General features: G+C 36.0%; 1 pseudogene; it reads right to left on the bottom strand.

Moving 5' to 3' along the window:
- The window catches only part of LOC124962348 (soluble calcium-activated nucleotidase 1-like), a 914,602-nt pseudogene extending 896,369 nt beyond the window's left edge, over window positions 1-18,233 (bottom strand).
- Between the last annotated feature and the right edge of the window lie 1,706 nt (window positions 18,234-19,939).

Raw genomic sequence — 19,939 nt, 5'->3', positions numbered from 1 at the left:
CACATGGTGCAGAAGGTGGCACACTCTCCTAAGAACCTCCAGAAATGTACTCAATAAAATACTGAATTCTTTCTCAAATGAGAGAAATTTCCCACAAACAATACTCAGGGTCTACCAGTCAAGACTGAATTCTGAGTCTTCCATTGTACTCCTTGCTAATGATACAGGCTGCCCATTTCCTTAACAAGCTGGGTTTGTTCATTGGAAAATGTAAGAAATAACTTCAAGGTTGTCACTCTTGGCAAGCACAATAATGCTGGTGGGAAAAGGAAGCTCTCAGAACAAGGCACAGTGTGAAATCTTGTTTGGAACTACCAGCTTACAAAGGTTGTAGTAGAGCCAAATTGTTCGAAATCACAGGACTCTGATGCTTGCAGACAGGGAATGCTTTTTAAAAAAGGATAAAATTTTAAAGATTAATTTGTTTAAATTTAGCTTCTATGAGTAAGGAAATAGCTTTGAAATATGTATGTATAAATTTTTTTTATTAGAGTTTGTCTTTTAATTTGTTTGCATGGTAAAGAATACATTTGTTTTCACTTCTAATTATAAACAACTTTTCATGATTCAGGAGATGGTTATTTACATGAACTTGAGTTCTGCATTTCCTTTCTCTTGTCCACTACTTTAATTTGATTGTTTGTTAGTCCTTCCTTCATTAGGTAAGCCAAGAAAGGGAAATGAAGGTAAGCTGAAAATAATTTATTATTGGCCAATTTTATGTTAAATCCCTGACCATGATAATTACTTGTGCTTTTAGATCAAATTTTATCATTAATCTACTGAAACACTTTGTTTTGTAGATAAGAGAAAGTTTAAAGGTCTTCCACCATTATCTGAGTCATCCAATTCTGACTGCCTCCACTTTTGCCTGTGGTTCACCTAGGAGCCTGAGTAAGTCATATGTACCACAGCCGCTCTGGGTTTTGGGGGAATAATTCCTCTGCTAACTTTTTAAAGATATTTTTAGAAAAGAATTTGGGACAAGAATTTAAAATGCCTATGAAATACACCAGGCTCCCCAAAGAAGTTTAACCATGAATTCCAGGACTTAAAGAAAAATGATTAGTTTCTTCCAAAGAATTCGAAACTCTGGTCCTTATGCACAACCAGTAGTCAATTAGCTATGCATATTAATCTAACTTGCTTCATAGCCTGAAACATTCCATTTTTCTAAGGCTCTGTCAGTGCATATTATGCGGACAGATACAATCACATTACAATAAACTATAATTATCTCTAAAATATGGTTGTTTATGCTTCAGATTACCACAAGGACTTAAGAATTTTTACTTTTTTAGAGAATTTTTTTATGAAGCACAGTTTGTAATTGGACTATATTGCTTCCCTAATTATAATGGTATTTGCCAAACATTTGGCCTAGAGAGACTTCTTAAATCTACACTCCTGAAAGAATATAGAATTTCCATTGGTTAAGACACCAGACACATGATTTTGACAAAAGACATATTTTCGCTCACAACTTTGGCTTTACCTAAGTAAGAAAGAAATATTAATTGAAGTCTTAGCAAGAAACAGGAGAGGTAAATAAGTGTCTAAAAAGAGATATATCTTCAACTTCACATCTTGTGATGTTATGTGGGTAGACTGAAATCAGCCAAGGTACAACAGTTTGCACCTCAGAAAATAGCAAGTATTAAACTCAAAACTTTTTTCCCCCTAAGAGCTATGAAATATTTGCCAACACCACAGAAGGTCCCAAAACTTTGCCATAAATTTCATAGTACCCAAAGAAAAAGGGAAATGTTGTTTGTTACACAGGCCAATGTATGTAATTTGTATTTAATTTCTAAGAGGAATCTGTAACTATTATTTTTACAAAGCACAGGAATTTTTTGTCTCAGTTTCTCACAAAGTACTATATGAGGTAGTAGATAACCCTCTCCAACTTTCCCGTCTCCATAATATTGAGCAAAAAGAACTGTCTTAAAAGTAGAAATATTTCAGCATCCCATATTTAGATTGCCATCGTACCACAAGTCAAGAGAAAGTAAGTGATGTTTTTGCTTCTTTTTTTATTAATGAAAGAACAAAGGTTTCTATTTTTTGAAAAGCACACTGTTAGCTAGTTTTCCATCACTGACAAAAACCTGAGATAATCAGCTTATAAGGACCAAAGATTTATTTTGGCTCATAGTTACTGGTGTTTCAGTCTATGGTTGGTTGACTCTTGCTTTTGGGACTGAGCTGAGGCAAAACATGATTAACTGGGAGTAGCTGCTCCAGCAAAGTCTCTCACCTCACAGTGTTCACCACATGATGGCTGGAGAGCAAAGAGAGGAGGAAGGAATGGGACTCTAATATCCCCTTCAAGGGTACGCCCTCTTTGACCTAACTTTCTTCCACTATGCTCCACCTCTTTAAGTGTTCCACCCACAATTGTACCATGGTCAGATGACCAGGTCTTTAGCATATAGATGGACCTTTGGGAGGCATTTAAGACCCAAAAATAGAATACACTATTATTAAAAAAATTCAAAATAAAGTTTAATGATACTGGAATTTTCAATCATCTTCATATACAGAGGAACTACCAGAGAAGTACAGAAAAACAGAAGATATTACTTCTATGAATACCACCATTTCTCACAAGCAGGTCACATTTCCTAACTGAATGGCTAAATTTAGATTATTAATTTCATGTGTATTGTTTCTCGTTAGCCTCTACTTTTATCTTCTTTTACTGCCAGAAAATTTCAATGTAATTTATACCTGTTCCATATATACTGGTTTTAATAGAGATATAAATTTTAAAGAGAGGCTTTCTTCTTACTAGAAATATTAGCCTGTATTCAAAAATCTTCATTTTAGCTGTGTAGGTATATGTGTGTGTACCTTAAGATTTATCTGCTCCTACTGAGCAATATTTTGTCTTTTTCACTGAACTGATTCTCATGAAGGTATAGTGAGAGAAGGAAAGATAAATTTCATAATATTGCTAGACTGCTACACTGTCTTCTAGGCTTTTTTATTTTAGCCTATTTTCTTTATTCTTCTTTTCACTGAACTGATTCTCATGAAGGTATAGTGAGAGAAGGAAAGATAAATTTCATAATATTGGTAGACTGCTACACTGTCTTCTAGGCTTTTTTATTTTAGCCCATTTTCTTTATTCTTCTTTTCTCTGTTCTTAATACAAGTGCTATTTGCTCAGACAAGGATGTCAGCATCATTGGAATTTCAGAAAAGTAAAAACAATTGTCAACACTTACTTTCCTTCATTCTCACTCCTTTATGCATTACAAATATACCTTTCGGAACACAAACAGACACGCCCATCTTCCCTGCCACTCACAAGTAACACTCAATTTCCAACTGCATCCTTTACTCTACTAACTGTTAAACTACAATCCATTCACACTCCTGATGAAAGAGCACTGCTTAAAATATTGGACAAGTATCAACTCTATCTCTTTTACATTACAAAGAATAATGGACCTTTAGAAATGATTAGATCATGGTGATATAGTTAGCAACTATATAAAAAGACTAGAAAAACTAGTCTAGACCTTTCTGGCTTCATGCCTTTAATGAGGTGAGGCACCATCTTAGAACTTGAGTCTAGTATTCACCAGACACTGAACACACTGGTACCTTATAGCTGGACTTCCCAGCTCTGTGAGAAACGAAGTTCTGTTCCATATAAATTAACCAGCCTCAGGAATGCTGTTATATAATAGTATTAATGGAATACCCACAACCCCCAACACAGACTTACACAGACACCTCCAGAATTTTAAAAACTTTTAATCATATATTTATACTTCATTGGAGGAGAAATATGCTATTTCTAAAACTTCAGAATGTAAAACTCTACTGGGTGTAAATTAGAAGATACAAAATTCTTTTAAAAGATCAAAGTTTTCAATCATGAAATAGATTATTATCAAAGACAGTGAGGTCCCTGTTATTAGAAGTGTTCAACTAGTCTTTGTGACATCTCCACCACAGAAGTACTGAAAATAGACAAGATTTTAAACAACCATGAATTTTAGAGTCTGATGTAGTTTCTGAACATTCTAAACCATAAATTTTTTCTCCTCATTTTGGATTTGTTCTTTGTGGCTCATTAATGAAAGGAGGCATGCTATGAAGGAATACTAAGAAGGGGATACATATAAGGTTTCACTTTCTTTAAATGAACAGGTTTCTAGACTCTAAATGTACCAACAAAAACTATTATACTAAGTTTCTACTCTGCTCTCTTCCACAAAGTCATAGTCAACATACAAAGCTAACTTCAGGAAACAAACATATAGCCTAGTATGACATAGAGTTAAATGATGATTAAATTACAGAAAAAAAGAAGTGATACAATAGTAATGCTGTGAAAACACAGGTCATATAACTCACTCGTAATTGCTATTTGGGAGGTCAGTGCATTCCTACAGGATATGAGGCATAAAGTAGCATCTGAATAGTGGAATTAGATCAACGAAGATGGAAGGAGAGAAAGCATTCAGCAGAAGCAATATGTGAAAAGGGTAGGACATTGGCCCTGGAGGATCAGTTAATGTGTAGTACACTGGTGAGAAGTGAGTGGCTAGGTGAAGAGATTTACACAGAGTCAGATCATGACTATGCTGGACAGAGAATCATTGAAATACTACAACCCAATGACTGAAATGAACAGATGTTAGAGAAACTGCCTGACTTCTCCCTGGAGAATCTATAGAGCAAAGAGAAGAAGGTGTGAAGTCAGGAGACCTACAGTTTGATCAGGGAGAAGATGAATTATTATTTTTATTGGTCCTTTTTAGTTATACATAAAATTAAGATTCATTCTGACATAATTATAAAAGCATGAAATATAATTTATTCTAATTCACTCCCCAGTGCTTCCAATTCCATCCCATTCTCCCTTCCCTCTACTCTACTGATCTTTCTGCTATTTCCTTATTTTTTTAAAAAATTAGTGTCTTGTGGATATACATATGATGAGACTCATTGTGGTATATTCATGTATGTACATAAGGTCAGATTCATATTCCATCCCCACTCTCTTCCCTTCATTCCTCTTTGTCTATTCCACTGATCAGAAAGATAAATTATGATTAGTCAAGTACTTAGGGGGGAATAGAAAAAAGTGAACTAATCCCAAAGGCAGTTAATAGCTGGGGGAAAAAAAAAAGCCATGGATTCCGTTAAGTTCATAACATTTAACCAGTTGCAAGATTGGGTCCAATATGTTTTCTAGATAAAAACATATGCCTGCCTGGGAATATCTATCAACTGATTTGCTAATCATAGCAACAGTTACTGCGAGCATCAATTATGGACCATATCTCTCAGGGCATTGGAAAAGCCTGAAAACCAATGTGTGGTGGGCCTGACCCCAGGAAACATCCATAAGACACTCAGGATGTTTACATTCAGGCTTTTCCAAGAGTGCCACATATTTACTGTAATGCCTCTTGTGCTCATGTGCAGAAGTTGTGGAGGGGGCCCCTGCTTCTTTCTGTAGTCAATTCCAAGACCACTGGGGAAATCATACATAACCCAAAGAATCACATGATCTCCACATACTTTTGGTAAAGAATAGGTAAATCTTGTGGCCGACATACTTCAGCACCACACGGAGTAAGGTTAACAACATTTTAAACAACTTTACAACAGCAGGTTTCAGGGAGTCAGGAAACTGTTGAATTTATAAACATAAGATTGTGGAATTAATTTCATTCTCAAACTGTGAAGAGGCAAAAATTGAAACCTGTTAGAATATTTTGACAAATATAAATTTGGTGGAAGTTTAGTAAAAATGTAAATATGGCTTTTCTAAATGCCACTCAAAATTGTTATTTTAATTCTGGTGCCACCTCTTCGCTTTACTCACAGCCTTTCTGAATCCTTGGTTTTCTAGAACTGCTCATAGCAACCTCCTTTCTCATATAGCTGTCTTTTCTTGCCTTTTTACCTTGCAATTTGTTTTCTCATTTTATCTAAGAGCATTTCATACTTAGTGGGGAGAAAACTTGTAGCTCTCTTTGGAACCTCTGCATTGGGCAAAGGGCCACTTTATTTTCTAAAGCAAGCACTGGAAAGTCATTTATTGGGGAACATATGTGAAACCCTCAAACACGGTTCCCAGTGAAAATCAGAATATTCTATCTAGTATAGTTGAAAAATATGGACATAATAGAGTTCCATGTTTTCTTACAATAAAGGACTTATACCCAGGTGTGGTGGCACACCTTTGTAATCTAAGGGACTCAAGGCTGAAGTAGGAGGTCAGCTACTTAAGAAAAGGGTTGGAGATATAGCTCAGTGGTAATGTGCTCCTATAATTCCCAGTACCAAATAATAACAATAATAATAATAATAATAGACTAATTCAAGGAATTATTTAATAATAAATATTAATACTATTTAATAATAGTATTTCAGGCTGTGCGGGAGAGGATCTTATCAAGGCTCACAGAATAGTTCAGTTGTTACCTATATTTCATGTGCACACAGATCATCTGATTTAGACACATGCCCACAAAAACACTCCCTAATTTTATGTTCTAATTAGGAACTAATTACTAATATCCCAGGATATCTAGTGCACATTGGAAATAAGAAGTATGGATTGCATATGTTAAACAGGTTACTAAGTGTTAAAACAATATGGAATTTTTTAAAGGGAAGGAGAGAACTGACTACTGACTGGGAACTTAAAATGCACACTTCTTTTTTACAAATAAATTTTCCTAATGTATGTGTGTTTATGCAATTTCTTTTAGACCACCAAGAATTTAATTGTACATTCTATAATAAAATAAAAGGAAGCAAACCAAAGGTTCTGATCACAACATGTTTATCAAGCAATCAACACAGAAACTTGTTCTATGTATATTTTTGTTTAAAGACACTTTACTTCATGTATGTCATGGATTCATTAACATTAAACTAGGGGCCAGCAATAATCTAACTCATGCCCAAATGAAGTTCATCTAACACATGTTTTACCCTCAAGACACATCAGGGGCTTCCTGTACTTAGCAACACCAGACAGAATTTCAGCACCATGTTTGGGGTCATTTTAAACAGTAAAATCATCATATAAATAAACAAAACCTCCCAAAATGAAAAAAAAAAAAAAATCCCACAAAACTATTAGTGGAAAGAACACTTGCGTACTATAAGAGCAAAATAAGAAAGCAGAGCATCTCTTCATTTGGACTCAGCTGGGAGTGCAGGTTGTCTACTCAAAATTTCCCCTAATCTGTGCAGGATTATAAATGACACAAAAGCACCATGAGTATTGATTCTGTGTGACAAACACATTTTAGTAAATAACAAAGTGAAATTTCCAAATAATGAGTTTTGACTATATATGAAAAAAATCTCAGGTGAAGTACTGGATGTCATATAAAACAGGAGGAAGGAATAAAGAAAACAAGTTTGTTTCCTAGAGACAGTTCAAGTCTGGGAGATAGAAGCCAAGTAGAGTTGGGATAGTTTGCTAAATTGAAAAAGCAGAGACCATAGCTCAGGGCAGCTGTTGAACATATAAATTATGAGAAAAGAGAGAAAAATCCAGAGAATTCCAGAGAGAAACTCAACTGAGAAACCCCCTGACTGTCTGGCTGAGAAATTATTTAGCAGGTGAGAGGGGAATCTCCGTGAAGTTGGAAAGAATATGTAGGTAATAGTTGACCAAATAATTCTCAAAGCTAACACAAGGTTTGGAAAAAATTGTGCTTCCTTGGCCACAGTAAAGAGATTTGAAATATTCAGGACATTAAGAAGACCTCAAAAGGTATAGCCATTACAATAGGCATGGCTGTCTAAGAGTAGCAAATGTTATAGGTTTACCCTTTCCAAGCTGCAAAGCCTTTACAAGCTCAAACCAAATTGCAAACAACTGCGTGGCCATACAAAATTCAATGATTCTTAATAAAATGAAACAAAACCTAACACTCAATACATAAAATGTACTATGTCTAGTAATCAGTGTGAATTTGCCAAGCACAAAAAGGAGGAAATATAGAATACCTAATAAGAGAAAAATCAGTCACTAGTCCAGAAATAAAGGGCAAAGATGATGGATTTAAAAGGCGAAAATCTAAAATAGCTATTAGAAATAGTATAAATATTCTCAAGGATGGAGAGGAAAATACAAAGCTATGAGGAAAAAATAGAAATATATATTTATGATTTAAATAGAGACACATCAATGTTTATTATAGCTCAATTCACAATAGCTAGATTGTGGAACCAACCTAGATGCCCTCCCATAGATGAATGGATAAAGAAACTGTGGTATATATACACAATGGAATATTATTCAGTCATAAAGAAGAATCAAATGATGGCATATGCAGGTAAATAGATGGAATTGGAGAATATCATGCTAAATAAAATAAGCCAATCTCAAAAACCCAAAGGCTGAATGTTTTCTCAGATAAGTGGATAATGATACATAATAGGGGTAGGGGGTAAGAGGAGAATGGAGGAACTTTGGATTAGTTAGAGAAAAATGAGAGGGGGGAGGGGGCAAGGGCATGACAGTCAGTGGAATGAGACAGACATCACTGCCCTACGTACATGTATGAGTACATGAATGGTGTGAATCTACATCATGTAAAACCATAGAAACAAAAAGTTGTACCCCATTTGTGTACAATGAATCAAAATGCAGTCTGTAAAAATAAAAAAATAAAAAATAAAATAAAATAAATAGAGCTTTCAGAGATAGTTAAGAGAAGAAAGATATACTGGATCTATAAATGTGTTTTTAGGAGATTGATTCACAGGGAACACTTATTAGTGTAGCTAGTGGTACGCTATTAGGAAAATCAGAAAAAAGGCACAACAGATAAATACAATTTGTGATAAAATATTAACAAATTAAATATTGTAATATATCAAACAAAATATATCAAAATTAAGGGGGCATCTGGATACAAGCATAGTTAAAAAAAACAGCAATTTGCCATATTAGAATAAAATAAATACCATGTAATTATCTAATTAGGTACATGAAAGTATTTGAGAAAATTCTAACACCCAAAATTCGCAGAAAGTCACTACTCAAATAGGCAAAGGATAGCTATGTAAAATCTACAGCTAATATCATACTTAATCACTATCATACTTAATCACCATTGTATCTTCTACTCTAAGGCGGAGAAAAAACTTGTGGGGTCTATTTCTATCTTCTCTGTTCAAATTGTGCTTCAGGGATCAAGCAGGGCAATAAAACAGTGGAAAGAAACCCAAATATAGAGGTGGAGCAAAAAGAAGTACAATTTCTATAATAGTCAATAACATGATTGTCTGCCTAGAAAACATTAGGAATCTACAAATCAACTACTAAGACTGATAGGTGAGTTCAGCAAGGTCACCAGATACAAAAACCAATTTATTTCCAACTACTGGGGGAAAACACTCCAAGTTAAATAAATGATGCTATTTACAATAACATAAAAATAAAATGCATAAATATAAATCTAATAAAATTTATGTAAGACTTCAATAGTGGGAACTACAAATTATTCCAGAAAGGAACTTAAAAAGGCTCAACTAATTAGAATGATACAAGATGTAAGGCAAAGGACTCAGTATCAATATGATTTCAAAAACATTGGCCCAATACTGGAAAGATGTCTTTAAAATTGATCCAACACAACTGAAATCATAATATCAGGGAATATGAGAAGCAGTTTTAAATTTTTTATGGCAACTCACTGAACCTAAAGCAGCTGAAAAAAAGTGAGAAATATCAATGTTGAATGACTTCTAAAACCAGAATACAACAGTAATCGTGACAGTGTAATACTAAAATCAAGATAAACAAGTAGATTAATGGAGCAAAAAAGAGTCCAGAAACAGACCATACTTACATTATTATTTGACCCAAGTTTTAAAGTGCTTCAACAGGGAAAAAATGTTACATTGAATACCATTGGAACAAATAGATACCTATATAAATAAAGAGAAAAGAATAAAAAAGAGGGAAAAGAGTCTCAAATATTACATCACACCACATATAAAAATTAGGCCACAAATATGAAATCCTATATAAAATTTGATTATAAACCTAAATGTAGGAATCAAAATTGCAAAATTTCTTTAAGAAAACAGGAGAAAAATCTTTGTAAACTCAAATTAGGTAAATATTTCTCATAGGACACAAAAAAATCTAGAACTATATGAGAAAATATCCATAAATTGGACTTTATATTAAAATGTTTTACACTCCAGAAACAAATGCTAAGAAAATGAAAGTGCAAGGATAGACTTACTCAGAAGAGAGATTAAAATTGTTCATAGAGATTTTGGAATCTTCAGCTTCCAGAATTTTGAATCCTGGTTATTAAACACACACACACACACACACACACACAGTGCACAGTGCTTTACGATTTATGAAATAGGAAGGTCAAGGTCAAGGCAGGAACCACCAACATTTAGCAGGTGAGCAAAAGAAGACTATGGATATGGTAGTATTAATCACCAATATCCACTTTTCCAACACTGCTGGTAAGAGTGTTATATCCCTACAACATGGGAGTCAGACCTGGGTATATTACTTGCACTGGACAATGGAATAAAGTGGCAAAAGCTTTAGGAACATATTTGTTCTTTGTTGAACTCTTTTTTTCCCTTGCCAGGTTTCAGAGAAGCTGCCCTGGTTGTGGGGATACCAGAAAAGATTGAGAAACACAATATAAAGTGCAACAGACACATGTCTTTGATCTCTTGAAGCACTGACACATTAATACTATGAGGAAAATAAGGAGGGCTCAGAAAAGTACACGTTGAACAAATAGAGTCATGTCACAAGGCATGCATGAGATCATGGAGAGAAATGTCAGGAGGGTCAAATGTTACAAGAGGTGGGGTTAGAAAGGCAAGGGGACAATCTCTTTGATCTCATTAAGAGAATTTTCAGTGGAAGAGCCAGGATTAACATACAACAGACTGCAGTGGTTGGTGTCCATGTAAATGCAAGGAAATGAAAATGGTAATGCAGACAGCTATCTGAGAAAATTAAAGGGATAAGAGCAATACAGTAATATACGAAATGAAATGTGAAGGATTGTGTGTGCACATAGGAAGCAACAAGTCACCCCATACTTAATAGGCAAGCATGTCATCTTTTCATCACTTGAGCAAAAACACCTGACAAGGACAACTTACAAGAGGAAAAGTTTATTCTCGCAGTTTCAGAGGTCTTAGTCCATGTTTAGCAAAATCCTTTGCTCTGGGCCTGAGGTAGAACATAATATGCAAGGGCATGAATGAGGAAAGCTGCTCAGTTTATGGCATCCAGGAAGCAGAAAGAGAGAGAGAGGAAGGGGCCAGGACCAGATACCACTTCCAAGGCCACAACCCCAGGGACCTATTTCTTCCAGCCAGATCCTACCTTCCATCCTGCCTACAGGTCCTACCTGCCACCCATTCAAATGATTAAACTATCAAATAAATTAATCCACTGATGAGTTCTGAGCTTGCATAACCCAATTTTTCACATGTGAACATTACTGCTTTGCCTAATGCTTTATCTATTTCAAATTCAAACCACAACAGAAAGCATTCTGAAGAGCTGAGATGACTTAGAGTATAACATGCAAACAGTAAAAGTGATGGGGTTTCTTATGTACATGTGTAGAATGTCGTTAACCATCTTTTCTAAGCACATACATCTGAGTTATATAAATTCAAATACACTTTCCTATACCTGGGTTACCCTTACGTATTTTTAGTGGGTTTACATACAGACATTTATGCATAGTTACTGAGAAATAAGTATAATATCTAAATATTTGCTTTTTTTAATGTGCACATCAAAATTGGGTTCAAGAGGATCTTAAATTAGAGGCCAGTACTGGAGCTTTAATCTACATTTTAACATTTAGTACTGTGTCCTGTGAACAAAGTTACCTAACATTTTGAACTTCTGTTTATTATCTAGCCTCAACCAATACAGATGGGCCTGCACACATACTTGCCCACACACACACACACACACACACACACACACACAAAGGCACATATTATCTTCATAAAATTCTCTTTTTTAAACTGAAAGCATATTAACATATACTAAAATTTTTTCCATATCATATCTACATTTTTAAAAATCATTTGTTCATGGCTGGGTTGTGGTTCAGTAGTGGAGTGCTTGCCTGGCATGTGTGCGGCACTGGGTTCAATTCTTGGTCTCACATATAAATAAGTTAATTAATTAAATAATGGTCCACTGGCAACTAAAAAAATATTTTTAAAAAAATCATTTGTTCATTTGTAGACATTTATAAAATAGGGAAAGAAATATGCTAAAAATACAAATCACACTGACAAAATTACATACTACAGCACACAGTCACATGTTTGCAGCAGCATGATTCACAGTAGATAAATATGGAATAAATCCAGATGCCTATAAATAGATAAATGGATTAAGCAATTATGTTATACAAACAATGGAGTTCTACATAGTCATTAAAAAGAATGATAGTATGGTATATACCAGTAAATGGATGGATATGGAGAGTATCATGCTAAGTGAGATTAGTCAAAGGTAGAAACTCAAAGGTCAAATAGTTTCTCTCATACTCAGAAGTAAAGTAAAATAAAGGAAAGCAGAGGGAAGGAAAATATTACATGAAGGACAATAAAATACAAATGAATAGGGAAAGAAAGTCTAGTAGAGTAGAGAAAGGAGAATGGGAGACAAGAGGGAACAAGGGGAGAGAAAAGGATGAGAACAAAAACCAAAATCTTTAGCAAATACAAAAAAATAGAGATACTATCCTGTATTCTATCAGATCATAATGGAATGAAATCAGAAATCAATAATAAAATTAAAAATAGAAATTACCCAATACCTGGAGACAAAATAACACACTATTGAATGATGCATGGATAGCAGAAGACATTCTTACAGGTAAATGAGAACACTAATACAATGTATCAAAATCTCTGGGATGCTATGAAATTAGTACTAAGAGGAAAATTCACTGCATTCAGCTCATGCATTAAAAGTATAAAAAGTCAACAAAAAAAATGACCTAACATTATATATCAAAGACCTAGAAAAAGAACAGATCAACACCAAAAATAGGAAAAGATGGAAAAATAATTAAAATCTGAGCTGAAATCAAAGAAATTGAAACAAAAGAAACAATTCAAAAAACTGACAAAAAAAAAAGTTGGTTCTTAGAAAAAAATAAACAAAATTGATAAACCCTTAGCCACATTAACAAAGAGAAGAATAGAGAAAACTCAAATAACTAAAATTTGTGATGAAAAAGAAAATATCATGATGGACACTACTGAAATACAAAACATAATTAGAAGCTATTTTGAAAATTTATACTCCAACAAAATAAAAAATTCCAATGGCATAGACAGATTTCTAGAGAAATACAATCCACCCAAACTGAATCAGGACAAACACAATTGAAACAGATGAATTTCAAGCAATGAAATAGAAGAGGCCATCAAAAGTCTACCAATCAAGAAAAGCCCAGGACCAGATGGATTCTCAGACAAGTTCTACAAGACCTTCAAAGAACTAATTCCAATATTCCTCAAAGTATTCCATAAAATGGAAAAGGAGGGAACCCTTCCAAACTCATTCTATGAAGTTAGTTATCACCCTGATACCCAAACTAAACATGGACATTAAGGAAAGAAAACTTTAGACCAATATCCCTGATGAACATAGATGCAAAAGTTCTTAACAAAATTCTGGCAAATTACATATAAAAATATTTTTTAAATATAGTGCACCATGATCAAGTGGGTTTCATTCCAGAAATGCAAGGTTAGTTCAACATCTAGAAATCAATAAGTGTAATTCACCACGTCAACAGACTTAAAGTTAAGAATCATATGATTATTTCAATAGATGCATAAAAACCACTTGATAAAATACAACACCCCTTCATTCTTAAAACAGTAGAAAAACTAGGGATAGTAGGAACATACCTCAACAGTGTAAAGGTTATCTATGCTAAGCTCAAGACCAAATCTTTCTAAATTGAGAAAAACTGAAAGCATTCTCTCTAAAAACTGGAACAAGAGAGGGATGCCCTCTTTCTTCACTTCTATTCAACATCGTCCTTGAAACTCTAGTTATAGCAATTGGACACACCAAAGAAATTAAAGGGATACAAATAGGAAAAGAAGAATTCAAGCTATCACTATTTACTAAGGACATGATTCTTTATTTAGAGGATCCAAAAAACTCTACCAGAAAACTTCTAGAATAAATGAATTCAGCGAAGTAATAGGATATAAAACCAACACTCATGAATCTAACGCATTTCTATTCATAAGTGATGAATCCTCTGAAAGAGAAATTAGGAAAACTACCCCATTCACAATAGTCACACACACACACACACACACACACACACACAAATAAGATAGTTGGGAATCAACCTAATAAAAGAGGTGAAAAACCTCTACAATGAAAACTACAGAACACTAAAGAAAGAAATTAACGAAAACCTTAGAAGATGGAAAGATCACCCATGTTCTTGAACTGGCAGAATTAATATTGTCCAAATGGACGTACTACCAAAAACATACATATTCAACGCAATTCCATTTAAAATCCCAATGACCTTCATAGAAACAGAGAAAGCAATAGTGAAATTCACTTGTAAAAATAAGAGATCCAGAATAGCCAAAGAAATCCTTAGGAGGAATAGTGAAGCAGGAGGCATCACAATACCAGACCTTAAACTATAATACAAAGCCACAGTAACAAAAACAGCAAGGTATTGGGACCAAAATAGGCAGGTAGATCAATGGCACAGAATAGAAGACACAGAGACAAACCCACCTAAGTACAGTCATCTCATACTATACAAAGGTGCCAAAAACATGCAGTGGAGAAAAGACAGCCTCTTCAACAAATGGTTCTGGCAAAACTGGAAATCCATATGCAGCAAAATAAAAACATGTATCAGAAGGAACACACAAATTATATAGATGGCAACATTCTCCTGTCTCTACTGCCCTTAACAAAAACTTTTTTATCGTAAGTGGTAGAAATATGTTTGTGTAGAGAGTACTATGCTACATTTAATCCCTGTACCCTACAAAAACACTTTCAGAAGTAGTCAGTAAACACTGATAATGGATATGACAAATCATCCTAATTTACTGAAAAAGATATAGCAAGTTTTAAGTAATCCTGTTTAATCTAGATTGAGTTGAGATGCTTTAAAGTAATGAAGCTGTATTTCTCCAGAACCAGTCGAGAACTCTAAATTTACAACAGACCATTACCTAGGTAACAAAATGAGTGCATACTTAAAAAGACTGTATCCTATGAGGAAAAAGAAAAAAAATCAGTAAAATCCATCTGCTCTTATAACCTAGTCAATTGCTTTTCATTTCCTTTTATTTTTTTTTCTAAAAAAGCCTTAGAAAAGAATGGTTTGGGGTTGGGGTGTGGCTCAAGGGCAAAGTGCTCACTTAGCATGTGGGAGGCCCTGGGTTTGATCCTCAGCACCACATAAAAACAAATAAATAAAATAAAGGGACTGTGTTCATCTACGACTGTGCAAACACTTCCTGCCTGCATCACTGCGTAATGCTCAGGACAGTTCTCTAAATTTAATGGGCTGTCACACAATCTATCAAAAATGTGTATGAAAGCACCATTTGGAAGAAACAAAATTCCCCAATTCTTTGTCTTTAGATATTAGAAGAAAAACTTCATGGAAATAAATCTCTCAGGCTGGGGAGATAGCTCAGTCGGTAGAGTGCTTGCTTTGCAAGCACAAGGCCCTGGGTTCGATCCCCAGCACCGCAAAAAAAAAAAAAAAAAAAAAAAAAACAAAAAAAACTCTCTAATATTTTACAGAAGTATTTTATACTTAATCTACTATTTTAAAACACTTATTTTATTTCAGAATTACCTTTATACTTTGAGGCAAAGTAACTTCTGTTGCTCTACAATGCTGGACAAGACCTTGAGCCTCTTCCTGCACTTTCAAATGATCTGCCCAGGTAAAGAGTTGAGAAGAGGTGACAAGGAGTTGGGTTTTAATACTCAGCAGTCCACAGGTAACTTAGTATTTTCTGAGGACAGACTATCCGATTCAGAGAATGATAGGTGTAAAGCCTTTTAAAAGAAAAAGAAAACAAGAAAAAAATCAGTTTCAAGAAAAACCCTTCAATCTAAAGATTTTATTGACTAACACATTCAAAGTCCCTGAATAGCAAAATTATATGAACTGTATACTAAATATCATTAAAAATATACTATATACTGAAAAATTCTGGAAGGAGCTAAATCAATCTATTAATAGTAGTTTCCTCTAAGAGGCAAAAACTTGTTGGAATGGGGCATATTTCACCTTTTAGTTTTTACTAAAAAGAACTAACACTTTATATATTACTAAGATGTTGCTATCAAGGTAGAAATCTTCCCAGTGTCTGATAAAAGTACCTAAAGCCTTTGAAACTAAAACTTGGGCTAAGATGCTCTTCTTGCAGGTAACTTTAGGTAGGACCCTTAAAGGCCATATTTAAGAAACATTATCTGATCTCAAAAATCTGCCATTAACCTATTTTGTTGTCTTTTCAAGTTAGTATTATTCACATTACAAGAATTCTTTTAGGTAAGGTATTCTTAGGCAAAGAGGGGAGATTAAGTCGTGACTTAATTTTTGATAGCCTGTTCCCATTAGGAACAATCATACATTTACCAAATGATCACAACAGAAGTATTTGTAGGTGTTGTTGGGGAAGTGGACAGCAAGGTTCAGTGCTATGCCACAACTTGTGGAGGTAATTGGAGGATTTGTTTTGAAGATTTACTAAAGGATCAAGATGAAGAACTAGCTTAGTATCGAGGGGTTCCCTTGAGTGATAAGCTCAAAAATGTTAAAAAACTGATGAGGGTAAAGAGCAACCAACAACTCTCATCTTACTATGCCTACTTTCGTGCAGGTGACCATTACAGCAATTCTTACTGTAACATACGAAGTCCTTTATTTTGGCTGATGCCATCTATTCAACTCTAGTAAAGATAATCACTTTCAAGCTTCTCTGCAAAACTATTTTTCAAGCAAAATGCTTCTGAGAAGCATACAAATACACATGTTAATGATATTTTAAAAGTATTACCTGGGCTAGTTCAGTAACTGTTGGTCTTTCAGATAACGTCTCTTCCCAAGGCAAATCATTTTCTTGATTAGCATCTAAAAACAGGTTAAGAAAATTGTCCTTTTAAAACGTAAATGATGCTGAAGTTTGCTTGTAGACAGGCTCACCTAGCAAACTACCTTCTCAGTAAATGCCAGTGCACACAAATTTATACACACCCAAATCAATCCTATCATTTTTCACTTTGGGTCTTAACTTTAATATTAAAACTAAGAGATAAAAAGGTCAGTTCTGTGCATTTGGTAAGTTACAGTACAAACCTTAAGCCGAGAGACCCAAAAGGCTTCAGAGTAAGAAAAATGCTCATAATGTCTGAAGAGATTTATCCTCAATATTCCTCCACTCTAGGCAGCTTTGTATGCAAGAAGCACGGTGGGAAAGCGGTCCCGACTTTGTCTGTCCAAGCCGCCCTCGGGATGCCTTCTGCGGATGGATATCTAGCGCTGTCTTGCGTTTACATCTAAGCCAAGCTGAGGCGGCGCACAGCGGTCAGCACATCCCGCAGCAGGGGAGCTTCCACAAACCCCACCTTTCAGGAGCAGCGGTCCCCAAGGCTCAGGGCACCCTGAGGCTACGGCGACCAGAACTCTTAGCGCCCATTTCCCTGCCCCGAACCTTAGAACTTTCCATCCCTAACTCGCAGCTGACCCCACCATGGAAGACTCCCGGCAGGCACGAAGGCACTCACCGAGCAAGGCACCTCCTGTTGGCCGCGGGGCAGCCCGTACCTGGCCTCCGCGGCTACCCACAGCCGGTTGTCCAGGCGGGCGAAGGGGTTCCTCCGGGTCGCCGGCGGCCGCAAAGGGCCGGAGGGGCAGCCCGGCAGCTCCGGAGACCGGGAAGCGGCGGCTTCATGGCTCCGGGACCTTTTCTGTCGATCCGCACTATGTCCGGCGGCCTTTTGAAGCTCCGCGAGTAACCGGGTACAGAAAGCGCCAGGGCGAGAAACAGCTGAGACCCACCCACAGCAACGCAGCTCTTCCGGCGCGCGCCCTGGTCCCGCCCCCGACGTGACCCCGCCTCCGCGCGGCGTGCGTGGCGGAGGTCACGCCCCCGACTGCGTTTCTCAAGGCGCGCCACCGTCTCCAGGCGGGGCGGGGAGTGGCGAGGTGGTCCTGGTGTTCCTGCCGGGCTCTTGGTCGTGGTCCTGTCGTGAGGTGAGGCGGCTGTGGGCAGCACTTGGTCCAGGGCGGGTGTGCATTACCCCGTTGGGCATCGAAATGGCTGAACGCTACTAGGTCAGCAGTAGGGATGTCATCACCGCGGGTACTGCATCTGGACTCTTGAGCCTCGGTGCTGGGCTGCTTTCGGGAGCAGTGGTGACAGAGCCAGAGCCTACCCCAATCCCACCTTACCCAATAGAGAACTCAGGAGATAGCACACTTCAAGCTCAGTCCCCCTTTCCCAATGCCAGGCGGACCCAGCCCTTCACGCAAATGCTTTGCAGCTCCCACAGGACAAGTTACTGTGATCCTTATTCCTGAAGAAACTCGAAGTAAATGAATATTTCAGAACAAAATTTAAGTGTGTATGAGTTAGATACATTGGGACCTGAAAATATATTCAAATGCTTAAATTCCAACAGCAAAGACTTAAGGTGTTCAAAATGGAATTGACACGTAACTAATAACATTATTTTGACAGTATACCAAGGCCTGTAACAGACTTATCAATAGAATGGTGTGGATTTTACTGAAAGCAGTTTTCCGCATGGAAAGAAATTCATAAGAGGGGCAGATGTATAGAAAAAAAATACTATAAATGGCTTTCAGAATATCCCTTCAAATGTTAATTACAGAATTATCTTGATCATTTGTACAGTAATTTGGAAAAGGTTTTTCAAATGTGTCAAATAACTGAACATCTTGTGAGTCAAAAAACATGCTTAAAAACTGAACAACTTTTTTCTTCCTTGATTTTTCTGAACAACTTCCATGGAAACTTTTGCATCATACAGTGGAATAGGTTCATCCAACTGAGGTCTGGAGAGAAAAAATTATTACAAATGTCACATGTTTAGAACACATTGGGCAGTAGTTGACAGTTGCCATAGTTCAGCCAAATTACTTTAAAATAAGTCAAACTTGTCCATTAGTATCTCCACTGTTAAAAGTGGTTAAGTTTTCAAGGGGAAAAATCCTACTTTACCCATTCTAAGTAATAACCATATTGGACTTTCCCCTCTTTCCAAGCCATGGATTTTTTTGGGAGAGGAGATGAAAAAGAGCAAAAAGTGAAGCACAGAAAGGAATGGATAGCAGGAAACTCACAGGACACTTCTGGTAGTATACCACAAGATATACTTTTGAGAAATATTAAACAGCAGCTATTTATCTAAACTAGATAAGATACGGAGGCAACAGGTATACTGTAAAAGCTGAAACAGAAATAGAAACGCCCACATTATTTTCTTGAGAATAGAAAAATAAACAAAAATTGATTTGGTTACTTTAGCATACCTGAAAACACCAGCTGATAACTTCTCCATCACATCTTTTAAAATGCATAACTGGAAGGATTGTTAAGGTGACAATATTAAAGAGAATGGATTAAAAACATTCAATAGGCATACTAGGCAGGTCAATTTTCTTTCAAGTTTTGTACTCTCATAATTCAAACTGTTGTTACAGAAATTCTGTAAGCTGTCAAGTATACCTGTAAAATAGGAATGATTTGAGAGAGTTGGTATAACTAAGCCTAAACTTCTAAGCACAAGTGATAAGAGCAGCAAATAAGGGATGACCACTTTTAACCCAATGAATGAAGGCAGAATGACATATTTAGCACTTATTTT

Source organism: Sciurus carolinensis, chromosome 12 (genome assembly GCF_902686445.1).
Source record: "Sciurus carolinensis chromosome 12, mSciCar1.2, whole genome shotgun sequence".
NCBI lineage: Eukaryota > Metazoa > Chordata > Mammalia > Rodentia > Sciuridae > Sciurus > Sciurus carolinensis.
Note: the sequence above shows the minus strand (reverse complement) of the source record. Positions and strands in the feature narration are given on the sequence as shown.